The sequence below is a fragment of the Oncorhynchus mykiss genome, chromosome 19 (assembly GCF_013265735.2).
Source record: "Oncorhynchus mykiss isolate Arlee chromosome 19, USDA_OmykA_1.1, whole genome shotgun sequence".
In the NCBI taxonomy this organism is placed as follows: domain Eukaryota; kingdom Metazoa; phylum Chordata; class Actinopteri; order Salmoniformes; family Salmonidae; genus Oncorhynchus; species Oncorhynchus mykiss.
The window spans coordinates 22,176,372-22,190,814 of record NC_048583.1 but is presented as its reverse complement, the minus strand read 5'-3'; the positions used below and the strand labels follow the sequence as shown (position 1 = coordinate 22,190,814).

Sequence of the window (14,443 nt, the reverse complement as noted above, 5' to 3'; positions counted from 1 at the left end):
AATTTTTTTTTAAATCACTGAAGCTGGAGACTTATATTTCCCTCACTAACTTTAAGCATCAGCTGTCAGAGCAGCTTACCGATCATTACACCTGTACATAGCCCATCTGTAACTAGCTCACCCTCAACCTCATCCCCATATTGTTATTTTTTTTGCTCCTTTGCACCCCAGTATCTCAACTCACATTCATCTTCTGCACATCTATCACTCCAGTGTTTAATTGCTAAATTGTAATTATTTCACCACTATGGCCTATTTATTGCTTTATCCCCTAATCTTACATTTGCACACACTGTATATAGACGTTGTGTTATTGACTGTACATTTGTATATCCCATGTGTAACTGTGTTGGTGTCACACTGCTTTGCTCTATCTTGGCCAGGTCGCAGTTTTAAATAAAGGTTAAATAAAAAATAAATATTATACAATCTCAATCGTACTCCACACTGCCCTTTCGCACGATGAGACAGCCTATAGGGAGGTGAGATACCTGGCAGTGTGGTGCCAGGACAACAACCTCTCCCTCAATGTGAGCTGATCGTGGACAACAGGAAAAGGAGGGCCGAACAGGCCTCCATTAACATTGACGGGGCTGTAGTGGAGTGGGTCGAGAGTTACGTTCCTTGTTTGACAGTTCTGCAAACAATTTTACTTAAAGAGTGCATCAAAAATGATTTAGACCTTGTTTATGAAAAAGTGTTTTTTCTGTATTTCAATGTTGCAACTTGCTGAAAATTGTCCACAGTGTTCCTATCATCTAGTTCAACCAGTTCTGCAAACAATTTTACTTACAGAGTGCATCAAACATGATTTAGAACTTGTTTATTAAAAAGTGTTTATTTCTGTATTTCATGGTTTCAACTTGCTGAAAATTGTCCACTGTGTTCCTATCATCTAGTTTAAACTGTACTGCAAAAAGTTTTACTTACAGAGTGCATCAAACATGATTTAGACCTTGTTTATGGAAAAGTGTTTATTTTTGTATTTCATGGTTTTAGCTTGCTGAAAATTGTCCACAGTGTTAGTATCATCTAGTTCAAACAGTACTGCAAAAAAAAAAAAAAAATACTTACAGGGTGCATCAAACATGATTCAGACCATGTTTATGGAAAAGTGTTTATTTCTGTTTTTCATGGTTTCAACTTGCTGAAAATTGTCCACAGTGTTCCTATCATCTAGTTCAAACAGCACTGCACAAATAATTACTTAGAGTGTATCAAACATGATTTAGACCTTGTTTATGGAAAAGTGTTTATTTATGTTTTTCATGGTTTTAACTTGCTGAATATTGTCCACAGTGTTCCTATCATCTAGATTCAACAGTTCTGCAAGACTGTTGTTGTGGTCTTCATGGACTGTTGTCATTTTCATTGTCCATTTAATTATAGACCAATGCTATAATTTAGCGTTGTTGCCTTCCATTGAACAATACTTTTATTCCCCAGTTAACAAAGACTAATCTCAAATCAAATGAATACTCACAGAAATGGCTGTTATTTAACCCAACACTATATCTGCGTCACAAATGACACCCAACTTCCTATGGTTGTACTCCTTTTGACCCTATGGGCCCTGGTTTAAGGTATTACACTATGTAGGGAATAGCGTGCCATTTGGGATGCACAATATATCGTGGGAGGACTTTATTGTCAGTCATTAAGTCCATAATGTCCCTTGACATTATGGATCATCCAAATACTCTCTAGCAAACTTCAGACGGGCCTGGACATGTACTGGCTTAAGCAGGGGGACACGTCTGGCACTGCAGGATTTGAGTCACTGGCGGCGTAGTGTGTTACTGATGGTAGGCTTTGTTACTTTGGTCCCAGCTCTCTGCAGGTCATTCACTAGGTCCCCCCGTGTGGTTCTGGGATTTTTGCTTACCGTTCTTGTGATCATTTTGACCCCACGGGGTGAGATCTTGCGTGGAGCCCCAGATCGAGGGAGATTATCAGTGGTCTTGTATGTCTTCGATTTCCTAATAATTGCTCCTACAGTTGATTTCTTCAAACCAAGCTGCTTACCTATTGCAGATTCAGTCTTCCCAGCCTGGTGCAGGTCTACAATTTTGTTTCTGGTGTCCTTTGACAGCTCTTTGGTCTTGGCCATAGTGGAGTTTGGAGTGTGACTGTTTGAGGTTGTGGACAGGTGTCTTTTATACTGATAACAAGTTCAAACAGGTGCCATTAATACAGGTAACGAGTGGAGGACAGAAGAGCCTCTTAAAGAAGAAGTTACAGGTCTGTGAGAGCCAGAAATCTTGCTTGTTTGTAGGTGACCAAATACTTATTTTCCACCATAATTTGCAAATAAATTCATTAAAAATCCTACAATGTGATTTTTTTGATTTTTTTTTCTCATTTTGTCTGTCATAGTTGAAGTGTACCTATGATGAAAATTACAGGCCTCTCTCATCTTTTTAAGTGGGAGAACTTGCCCAATTGGTGGCTGACTAAATAATTTTTTGCCCCACGGTATCTGCACTTTTTGAAAAGAAGACTGTGTTTCTTGGTGTGAGGCATCTCAACTTGAAATTTGCGGGCAATGAATTCAATCTACGCTTGTACAATTGCCCTTATTGGTACAGCTCACGCAATTAACTTCTATAAAAGCCTTCCCAGTCTGTCCATCCATCCATCACACATGACCTGATTCTAATTCCTCTAGATGTCTACTAGCCTCCCAAGCATCCTGGTAGTCATGCAGTACTGTCCAGAGCCGTGGTCAAGTGAGTAACACTCCTGGCCAGTACATGCCTCCTCACTGGAGACCAGGCTTCAATCTCGATCTACACTCTTCCTCCTGTGTCTCCTTTTTTTAATCTCCCTATCGGTTTCATGCTATCTAAACATACTAAAGATAAGAGGGAAATTCTTGCCTGAGTACCAGTCTGTTTGTTCCATCATGCCACTCCTTGGCATGACAAGGAATTCCACTTTCCTTTTTAATCATAGTACTTAAGGACCTGCTCAATGAGGTGACAGTGTCACCCTAATAATGAATTAAGTGGAGAGTGGGATGAAACCTGGTATTTCATTACGCAAGAGCAAAGAGGGTGGTTTGTCCCAAATGGCATCCTATTCTCTACATACAGTAGTGCACTCCTTTTGAACAGGAACCAGGGACTATAATAGAGAATGGGATGCAGCCCAAGTCTATGCAGAAGGCTTGAATTGTCACGTGCATACTGTCATTTTTCTGGATGCCCTTTCAATATTTTATAGCTCTTCACTGTAGTTATAGGCTATGTTATCTAGGCAGAAGCCATCAGCTTTGACATATCTTAGTTTTTTTGTGATCAGATGAAGTGTCTTGTGATGTCTTCTAATGATCGTACTACGTAGCGAGTTGCCGTTGACCTTAATTCCCTTCTGTCGCTGTTTAATGTTGACATTTGCATGCATGTGTGTGTGTGTGTGTGTGTGTGTGTCCAGCTGTGTCTGCGAGTCACAGTCTGTGTGCATGTTTATCTATGTGTGTGTGTCTATTTGTATGTGCATGCATTGTGCCATTGAGGCTGCCTTTTTGATCTAGGCCGACTGGCAGCACACTTCTTCTCCGTCTCTCTCTCTCTCGTCCAGTATTTCCCAAACTCGGTCCTCAGGACCCCAAGGGGTGAAAGTTTTGGTTTTTGCCCTAGCATTACTCTCATTAGTCAGCAATATGTGTATACACACGCACACTGCTGCTCCCTTTGATCATGTTAGTTTCTGCCTCATTGGTTGCCGAGCTGACCCACGCCAGCTACTCCCTGTCTCATTGGTCGCTCTTCAAGATGCCAGCCAATCCGCACCCTGCGGCTTACTGACGCTGCTGCATCCCTTTCCCAGGATCCCTTGCTAGCTCTTCTGCAGTGAGCCAGCATTAACTTGAGAGAGAGAGAGAGAGAGAGAGAGAGAGAGAGAGAGAGAGAGAGGGAGGGATGAGGAGAGGGGGAGTGTGAGGGGGAAAAGAGGGGTAGAGGGTGAGTGGGAAACAGGGGAGGGAGACAGAAAGAGGGTGAGGGGAAAAAGGAAAAGTGACAGTAAGAGGGAGGGAGGAAAGCAACAGAAGGAGGGAGGAAGAGGGGAAGAGATGTAAGAAATTGATTGGCTACGAGTCCAGACATAGGTCCACACTGTTGGCTCTTGCAATTAATCCTGCTCTCTCACTCTCTCTCCTCTTGATATGTGCCGTCATCTCTTTTCAAGTTTAGCAGCTCTTAAGCAGCTCATAATTTCTCTGCTACCTGGACAGGAGCGTCTTTAGGGGGCAGAAGCATGCGCTGCGTTTTACTCAGAGGATGACTCAGCGATGGTAGGGCTCCTACAGAACGTGGTGGGTAAATGGCATGGTGGCACAGTCTTATGTTGGCAAGGGTAGCACTGGGTGGGTGACAGTGTCACTGACTATATCAGCTTGTTGATTGTTTCACAGATGCTGTGACTGTGTTTGGGATAGGGATTTTAGAGTGATTCATATAGTGTCTTTGCAATATCGTCATATAGTCGGGGGGATGCACTGTATATGTTTGAGTAATGGATTTGTGGTTTTGTTTATTGACTTGATTGATTAATATTGGGCATTTTCAAATAGGGTCATTGTTAATGCTGATATCTACAGAACTTAAGGACTTTTAACAAATATGTTTGTTCATGTAAGTTGCACTCGGCTTCTCTGATTGGTCAAGATAATTTGACATCTTCAACAGTAATGTACCTTTGTCATCTGTCATCAGTCATCTTTTGCCCATGAGACGCTGCTCGTGGTATGTTGATGGATTAATCAAGCAAGATTTATTTAGTTGCATTTCAAGCTGCCTTGCATAAAGATTATGTAACAGCGATACCTCCCTTTCTGAGACGACAGGAGTTTTGTATGTGTTCTGTATGTTGTTTGGTGTTGTTTTCGTTGTGTCCTTTGACTGTTGTGTCTGACTTATTGTGCCCTTGTTGTGTCTGTGTGTGTCTGTTATGGCTGTGCTGTGTCTGTGTCTGAGAGAAGGATTTGTGGAATAGTTTCATAGACACATTCATGCGCTGCAAATCCACCTAGATATGCAGCTACATTTCATGGGAATTGATAAATCAGTGAAGGAGCTGGATTTTGATTAATCAAATCATCTATTTGATTGACAAGGCTTTCGAAGAGATATTGAGTGTTATGATAAAAAGCATGAGCTGACGCACACCCAAAAATATTCCTTCATAACCTGGTTCAAGCATTCATTATGCAACCCTGAAGAAGGCACTGCGTTGCCAAAACATTGGTTATTAGGTTTACCCATTCAATTGTTGGGAGCATATAAGAGTGTGCAACTTTCTTTCTTTATGTTTGAGTGTTATGGTGTCATAAATATTCGGTGGTATCTCAATACACCATGAACCAGATTGTCATTCTCTGAAAGGTCCCCAGTGCCCACATGTGGAGCGTTAACACTTAGTTGACCCAGGAAGTGAAAAGGATTGTGTAATGATGTCTTTCCAGATAAATCTAGCTTGATTTGACCGCAAATCTTTTTTTTTTGTAAATTTAAAAAATATTTTTTACATCAATCCACCAATTTGGCTGAAACCAACTAAGCTTCAAGGGCCGCACAACCAAAGTTATGTAAATATTGTAGGTTAGATAAACTAGCGACAGACACTATGAATGACTTGACCCCTGCTGTGTACTGTCGAGTAGTTAGCATTTAAGATTTAAACAAACTATACGTAAATGGTTAAACCAAGGGTCTCCATCCTGGTAGCTATGGCAATGGTATTTTTCCTGTCAAGCTATTTTCTGGCACATACTATACGAGACATCTGCAAGGGAAGGAGAGTCCCTCAGGGCCTTTTTCTACAAGCGGGCAGAGGCATCCTGTTTCTTTGCCTGTCTTAAATACATCCTGAGACCGCTAGCTAGCTGACACACATGCTTTGCTTACTCTGCTCACACAGTCTTGTCTGACAAGTGTCCCCTATCCTCTAGCCAGCCTTGCAACATGTCAGAAAAATTATGCTTTTACTGACTGTGGTAAGAAACTACTATCCTTATGACTGGCACATATGAATCTGATGATTCATGATGACAGTCTAAGAGAAAATGACAAACTGCACGTTGACAATGTAAAGTCCTATGGTGGTGGTAGCTGCATTACATTCATTTAATTTAATTTAATAAACTTTATTCATAAAGGAAGAAATTGGATTCTTCAAAAAACAGCAACAACATATACATGCATATAATACAGTAGGGTATTTCCTTCGAAAAAGGACCCATGAACACCAACATGTGAAGTTCATAGGAGCATGTCAAATTAAAGCATGCATACACTCAGTGGCCAGTTTATCTAGTACTAGGTCAGACCCCCCTTTGCCTCCAGAACATCCTGGATTCTTCGGGGCATGAGAACGTTGCTCAAATGCTATTAAGAGACATAATGTGTGCCAGGAAAACATTTCACACTCCATTACGCCACCAACCTGTACCGTTGACACCAGGCAGGACGGGGCCATGGACTCATGCTGCTTACGCCAAATCGATGATCATACCACGTTCAAGGTTGCTACGGTCACTCGTTTTGCCCATTCTTATGTTGTCGAACAGTAACTGAATGTCTCAATGCCTGCCTGCTTGCTTTATAGAGAAAGCCACAGGCATGTGACTCACTGTCTGTAGGAGCGAACCATATTTGTTAACAGGGGGGTACGCCTAATAAACTGGTCAATGAGTCTATAATACTGCCATAACAAGCAAAATAGCAGTAACTCCACATTTGGTCAAAAAATAGGTTGACATTTTCTATCCATTAATAAATATTTTTAAGGATCTGACCCTTTCTAAAATGTTCGTCTAAAATTACATACCCAAATCTAACTCCCGGTAGCTCAGGACCTGAAGCAAGGATATGCATATTCTTGATACCATTTGAAAGGAAACACTTTGGAGTTTGTGGAAATGTGAAATTAATGTTGGAGAATATAACACATTAGATCTGGTAAAAGATAATACAGACACAATACATGCGTTTTCTATATATATTTTTTTGAAAGGCAAGAGAACAGCGATACATTAACATAGGAGCCTTGATGTCATTTCGATTTTGTCTGCAAGTTGGCAGCAGTGTGTGTGCAAAGTTTCAGACTGATCCAGTAAGAATTACCTCACTACACAACATTTTGCACCATAACTATAGAGAACATTCAAAAATGCTATGGTAATACAAATTTAAGTTTACACACTCCCAGGAATGTCATACATGATGGATCATTGGCTTCCCTACAGAAAAGACACATCTAGATGGCAGAGTGGGATGGGTGTGGAGCCAGAGACAGCAGTGGGGTCAAACTGTAGAACCCAGTTCCTACATTTGAATTATTTTTTCAAACAAAACTACACTACATTTTATCTCTGGGACCCTCAGGACGACAAATTAGAGCAAGATTACTGAATGTTATACATTAGTTACCTTTAGAGGTGAATGTATCAAACCAGTTGCCGTGATGGTGTTTTGTTGTTGTGCACTATCCTCAAACAATAGCATGGCTAATAGCTACTGTAAATTGGACACTGCAGTTAGATTAACAAGAATTTTAAAGCTTTCTGCCCATATATGACATGTCTATGTCCTGGAAATGTTTTCTAGTCACATTATCGCATATTGAGCAACAACCATCCCGGTTTAGGGACACCGATCCTGTTAAGTACATGCTTTATCATGTGGACAAATATTATGCCTCCATTGTATAGTGTTATGGAGGAAATGGGGGGGGGGGTCATGTTTGCAGTAACTGCAAAAAAGTTACAGTGATCAGTTCAGGTACTGCCTTTTATATGTGTGTGTGAACCCCTCTAAACCCCCTCTCTCTGTCTCTCTCTGTAGGGCACAGGGTGAGAGGAAGAGAGAACTTTATGACAGAATATTAGGATGGCCAGTGAAGGCTCCAGTAGCATCTCCAGCCCTGTGGTGCGACAGATCGACCAGCAGTCCCTGATCTGCAGCATATGCCTGGACCGCTACGACAACCCCAAAGTGTTGCCCTGCCTCCATACCCTCTGTGAGAGGTGAGTTGTGTGTGTGTGTGTGTGTGTGTGTGTGTGTGTGTGTGTGTGCGTGCGTGCGTGCGTGTGTGCGTGTGTGTGCGTGCTCCCTGCCTGTCTCATTTTGTTCTTTATGTCCAGTTTGGGAGAGTGCGTGAGCTTGATTGTCTTTGAGATTAAATGTGATTAAATTAAATGTGAAATTAAATGTGAAAGTCACATTTCGGTTAGGTCATATTTAAGGAAAGGGGGACACCTTGTCAGTTGAATTCCACAGGGAACAGTGACCAGTTCCAATTGGTGCCAGTTGGGATGCAGGCATGTAGCCTGTATTTTCTGTCATGACAGGTATTAGGGCTGTGGCGGTATAAAAATAGTCTAGAAACACTAGTAAGTATATCCACATCTCAGACATTTGACTCCACCCTTCTACCCTCCCTCTCCCCTATCCAGGTGCCTGCCGAACTACATCCCCGCCCACAGCCTGACGCTGTCGTGCCCCGTGTGCCGTCAGACATCTATCCTGCCGGAGAAAGGCGTGGCGGCGCTGCAGAGCAACTTCTTCATAACCAACCTGATGGATGTGCTGCACCGGCCCCCCAGCGACAGCTGCAGCCAGGAGAGCGCAGTGTTGGAGACCATCAACTCTATGGCCACGGGACAACCGCTCTCTTGCCCCAACCACGTAGGATATAACGACAGACAGACTCTCTCTCTCGCTCTCACACACACACACACACACCTAATAATGTCCATCCATCAGTGTCCATACAACGTTATTGCAGGAGTAAATTATTCTACCGATCGGTCACCTTATTGAAATTACAGTGATGGTCGGGGGGAGGGTGATCGATGGCATTTAACAGTCTAGACATGTCTGTGGCACCTCAGCAGGAGATTCCATGACATTCAACTTTCTTGCTTATCGCTTTAGCTCGTCACCATAGCAACGGGTTTATTTTTATGGGATACTGGCACGGGGCACTACCACATTGGCACTGAACTCTTAAGTGGTGATAATGACATGCTTCAAAGCTTGCATGTCCACATGTGCATCTCCATTCACACCCACCTGACACCCTTATACACCCTCACCCTCTCTACTATCCCACCCCTCTCTCTACATCGTGTTTCTCTCAGGTGCTCCAAGCCCAGTTGGACTCGTTATTCCAGGGCCAGGATGGCATCAACAGCAGCTGCAACTTCACCGAGCAGGCCCTGAGCCACGGCGCCGAGGTCCTGCTCGTCAAGAAGCAGATGAGCGAGCGGCTCAGTGAGCTGGCCAGCCAAGGGCTCCCCCTCTAGCCCGGTGAGAATGACCAGCTGTACTTCCTGGTGGAGTCAGAGGGCCTCAAGAAGTCCATCCACAACCTGGGTACTATAGTTACCACAAATGCCGTGGCGTCCGAGACGGTGGCCACAGGCGAGGCAGTGCGTAGCAGGCCTGCCCACCTCTGTCACCATCACGACCAAGGACAAGGACGGTGAGCTGTGTAAGATGGGGAAAGCCAACATCACGGCGGAGATCGCCACGCCGGACGGTAGCGTGGGCGACGGCGAGATACTGGACAACAAGAACGGGACGTACGAGTATCTGTACAAGGTGCCGAAAGAGGGTAGTTTGACGCTGTTGCTGCGTCTGTACGACCAGCATATTAAGGGGAGTCCATTTAAGATTGAAGCGACAAAGTCGGCGGATGTGTCGCCCAGTACGGAGAGCGCTAAGAAGAGGCTGAAGTCGCCCGGGAGTAGCCACATCAAGCAGAAGGCCATCAAGAGGCCAGCCAGTATGTACAGCACGGGGAAGAGGAAAGAGAACCCCATCGAAGATGACCAAATTTTCAGGATCGGTAATTGGTGTTTAACACATTTAAAAGGAACAGTTCACCTAAAACATTTAAAAGGATAGTTCACTTATGGTCTGGCGGACACAAATGCATCTTTTGTAAATAATGTGTGAGTGTTGGAGTGTGCCCCTGCCTATCCGTACATTTTTAAAACAAGAAAATGGTGCCGTCTGCTTTGCTTATTATAAGGAATTCGAAATTATTTATACTTTTACTTCTACTTTCGATACTTAAGCATATTTTAGTAACTTTTAATACTTTTAAACTTTTACTCAGGTAGTATTTTACTGGGTGACTAACACTTTGACTTGAGTAACTTTCTATGAAGATATCGTCACTTTTACTCAAGTATGACTATTGGGTACTTTTTCCACCACTGCGGTATACCAAAACATCAGTACTTTTTCGATACTAGAACATGAAAATTGGTTTGGTACTTGAATTTTCGTGATGTTCAGTACTTCTGTCAAAATGTATCTCACGGATCAACTCTATCAGCTCAGCGATGTCCCGTTATAGTGTGAGGTGCTACACTTACTCATTGCTAGCCTGCATTGGGAATCTGGACTGCATCATGTTAGCTCCCCACTCTGCACAGAAGTTAACACACTTGAATAATGCGAAACGGCATGTTGAAATGTTGAAACTGTTAATTACTGTTCTCAAAACAATGTCCATACAGGCTGAACACTTTAAAATGCAAGAAGATACAGGTAGCATCAAGCTTTGTAGGCTAACTTTGCTAGTTTACAATGGAAGCAAACATCAATTTACTACCATAGTACTTTGTTTGTGATTGAATATGGAAACTATAATGCAAAATGTACTGATTTCAAAACGGATTGCCACCAAAACTATATTCATTCACTTTATTGGTCTCCTATTTATTATGCATTCACCTGTATTGTGAATAGGCCTAGGCTACAATTACATTTGAGTAATTTAGCAGATGCTCTTATCCAGAGCGACTTACAGAGTGAGTACATACGTTTTGGAACCAAACCCACAACCCTGGCATTGTAAGCGCCATGCTCTACCAACTGAGGTACACGGGGCCTAATTTTATCAATAGAGATTTACCATTTAAATGAATTATTACCATTTGTGTTATGTAGTTTAGATTGGTAAAAACAAAGTCAAATTGATTTCATGACTGTATAATTGATTCAAACATTTTGATATAAAAAAAAACCTCAAAAGATGCCAAATGATTGAACAGAGCAGTAGCTGAGTTTCTCTGTCTGGATCAAGTGCCATTCAGTGACTTTGGCTAATATACCTTTTTTTTTGCTGTGGTATGATTTTGGTGTAGATTATTGTGATGGTATTGGGTATCATGATACTAAACCTGGTATTGGTATCGAAGTCAAAATTCTAGTATCATGACAACACTAATATGTTATGAGTTACTTGTCAAAGTTATACATGGGTGGAATTGGAAAAAAGTTTCTCCGGGTACTGACCAATGTAAGAATAATACAGTTCACCTTAAAAAAAATCACATGTCAAAATGTTTTCACTTTGGAAACTTAATCTACACTCATATGATGAATAAGCATTACGGGGGAATTTGACACTTGTTAATTTCATGCCTTCCAGGTACAAAGCAAAGAAACAAAGGGGAATTTACCAATCTATAGGGTGTGGCTGCCTCCTCAGTAGGCAAGGTGTTGATAGCAGACAGCAATAACCAGTGTGTTCAGGTAAGGGAACTGTCTGGAGAATGCCATCTCTAGCTTCATTTCACAGATCATTAATTAAACCCATGTTATTGACGCGACTCAAGACCATGTCTGAATCCCAAATAGCACCCTATTCCTTAGTGCACTGCTTTTGACCAAGGCCTGTTAAGCTAATGCTTTACTGTTAGAGCTAACAGAGGTCTCAAGGCAAGGTTACTTGTCACACAAATGTAGTTCAGCCACCTACCTCACTAAAATAATTTGGCTTCAAAAGATAACTAGCGGTCATATAATGGATTGCAATAATAGATTGAGTTTACATCTCAAAGTGGTTAACAATGTACAGTAGAATGTCTTATATTCGGATGATACCAGTTGTTCAGGGTAGGATCAACAAACACATTACGCTTCTTCTCTTGGCCTGAGGGAAATATCTGAAGGAATTGTGGGATGCTGGTAGGCTGAGGACAATGACTCATCATCGCTATTGAACATAATCAGCTTGGTGAGAGCTGCACTTTGTCATCATCATGGAGACCAAACATCAGCTGTCCGTCCTCCCTTTAATGCATTTGAGTTGAAAAGGGCTGAGAATATGTTCCATCAAATGAACATACAGGCACTTGTGTCTTGATTTTCTTTTGTAGATTTGCGATGTTGATATGTGGATTTGCATGGCTTGAATACCAGATGAATAATAGAAATTGACAAAGGTTTTAATTAATTAATTTACTACAGCACACATTCATTTTGAGTGAGCACATAATTTCTTATTTCATGTAATACAAGTTAGGCATTGTAAAATACTTTTCTACTGTAGTTACTCTTTCATTCTAATATTTTATCCCATTCACAGTACCAGTTAAAAGTTGAGACACACCTTCTCATTGCAGGGTTTTTCTTTATTTTTTACTATTTTAAACATTGTAGAATAATAGTGAAGACATCAAAACTATGAAATAACACATGGAATCATGTAGTAACCAAAAACAATGTTAAACAAATCAAAATATATTTGAGATTCTTCAAAGTAGCCACCCTTTGCCTTAATGACAGCTTTGCACACACTTGGCATTCTCTCAACCAGCTTCTTGAAGTAGTCACCTGGACATCATTTCAATTAACAGGTGTGCCTTGTTAAAGTTAATTTGTGAAATTTCTTTCCTTCTTAATGCGTTTGAGCCAATCAGTTTTGTTGTACGGATGGTATACAGAAGATAGCCCTATTTGGTAAAAGACCAAGTCCATATTATGGCAAGAACAGCTCAAATAAGCAAAGAGAAACGACAGTCCGTCATTACTTTAAGACATGAAGGTCAGTCAATGCGTAAAATGTCAAGAACTTTGAAAGTTTCTTCAAGTGCAGTCACAAAAACCATTAAGCGCTATGATGAAACTGGCTCTCATGAGGACCGCCACAGGAAAGGAAGACCCAGAGTTACTTCTGCTGGCAGGAAGCTTGGCCCGGTGATGTACTGGGCCGTACGCACTACCCTCTGTAGTGCCTTGCAGTCGGAGGCCGAGCAGTTGCTATACCAGACAGTGATGAACCGCATCAGGATGCTCTTGATGGTGCAGCTGTAAAACCTTTTGAGGATCTGAAGGTGCACCTGTAAAACCTTTTGAGGATCTGAGGACCCATGCCAAGTCTTTTCAGTCTCCTGAGGGGGAATAGGTTTTATCTTGCCCTCTTCGCGACTGTCTTGGTGTGCTCGGACCATGTTAGTTTGTTGGTGATGTGGACACCAAGGAACTTGATGCTCTCAACCTGCTCCACTACAGCCCCGTCGATGAGAATGGGGGCATGCTCGGTCCTCTTTTTCCTGCAGTCCACAATCATCTCCTTTGTCTTGATCATGTTGAGGGAGAGGTTGATGTCCTTGCACCACACGGTCAGGGCTCTGACCTCCTCCCTATATGCTGTCGGTGATCATGCCTATCACTGTTGTGTCATCGGCAGACTTAATGATGGTATTGGAGTCATGCCTGGCTGTGCAGTCATGAGTGAACAGGGATTACGGGAAGGGGCTGAGCACGCACCCCTGAGGGGAGCCCGTGTTGAGGATCAGCGTGGCGGATGTGCTGTTACCTACCCTTACCACCTGGGGGTGGCCTGTCAGGAAGTCCAGGATTCAGTTGCATAGGGAGGTGTTTAGTCCCAGGGTCCTTAGCTCAGGTGTGAAAGGGCATCATCTGTGGATCTGTTGGGGCGGTTTGCAAATTGGAGTGGGTCTAGGGTTTCTGTGTTAATGGTGTGAGCCATGACCAGCCTTTCAAAGCATTTCATGGCTACAGACGTCAGTGTTACTCACGTCAGTGTTAGTCATTTAGGCAGGTTACCTTAGTGTTCTTGGGCACAGGGACTATGGTGGTCTGCTTGAAACATGTTGGTATTACAGACTCAGACAGGGATAGGTTGAAAATGTCAGTGAAGACACTTTCCAGTTGGTCAGCGCATGCTCGGAGTACACGTCCTGGTAATCCGTCTGACCCTGCGGCCTTGTGATTGTTGACCTGTTTAAAGGTCTTACTCACATTGGCTGCGGAGAGCGTTATCACACAGTCGCCCGGAACAGCTGATGCTCTCATACATGTTTCAGTGTTACTTGCCTCAAAGCGAGCATAGAAGTTATTTAGCTTGTCTGGTAGGCTCGTGTCACTGGGCAGCTCTCGGCTGTGCTTCCCTTTGTAGTCTGTAATAGTTTGCAAGCCCTGCCACATCCGACGAGCGTCGGAGCCGGTATAGTACAATTCGATGTAGTCCTGTATTGACACTTTGCCTGTTTGATGGTTCGTCGGAGGGCATAGTGGGATTTCCTATAAGCTTCCGGCTTAGAGTCCCGCTCCTTGAAAGCGGCAGCTCTACTCATTAGCCCAGTGCAAATGTTTCCTGTAATCCATGGCTTCTG

The 14,443-nt window shown here is 42.7% G+C and overlaps 1 pseudogene; it reads left to right on the top strand.

Annotated features, from left to right (window-relative positions):
* The first annotated feature begins 4,027 nt into the window (after nucleotides 1-4,027).
* Nucleotides 4,028-14,443, top strand: part of LOC110498675 — a 30,908-nt pseudogene continuing 20,492 nt past the window's right edge.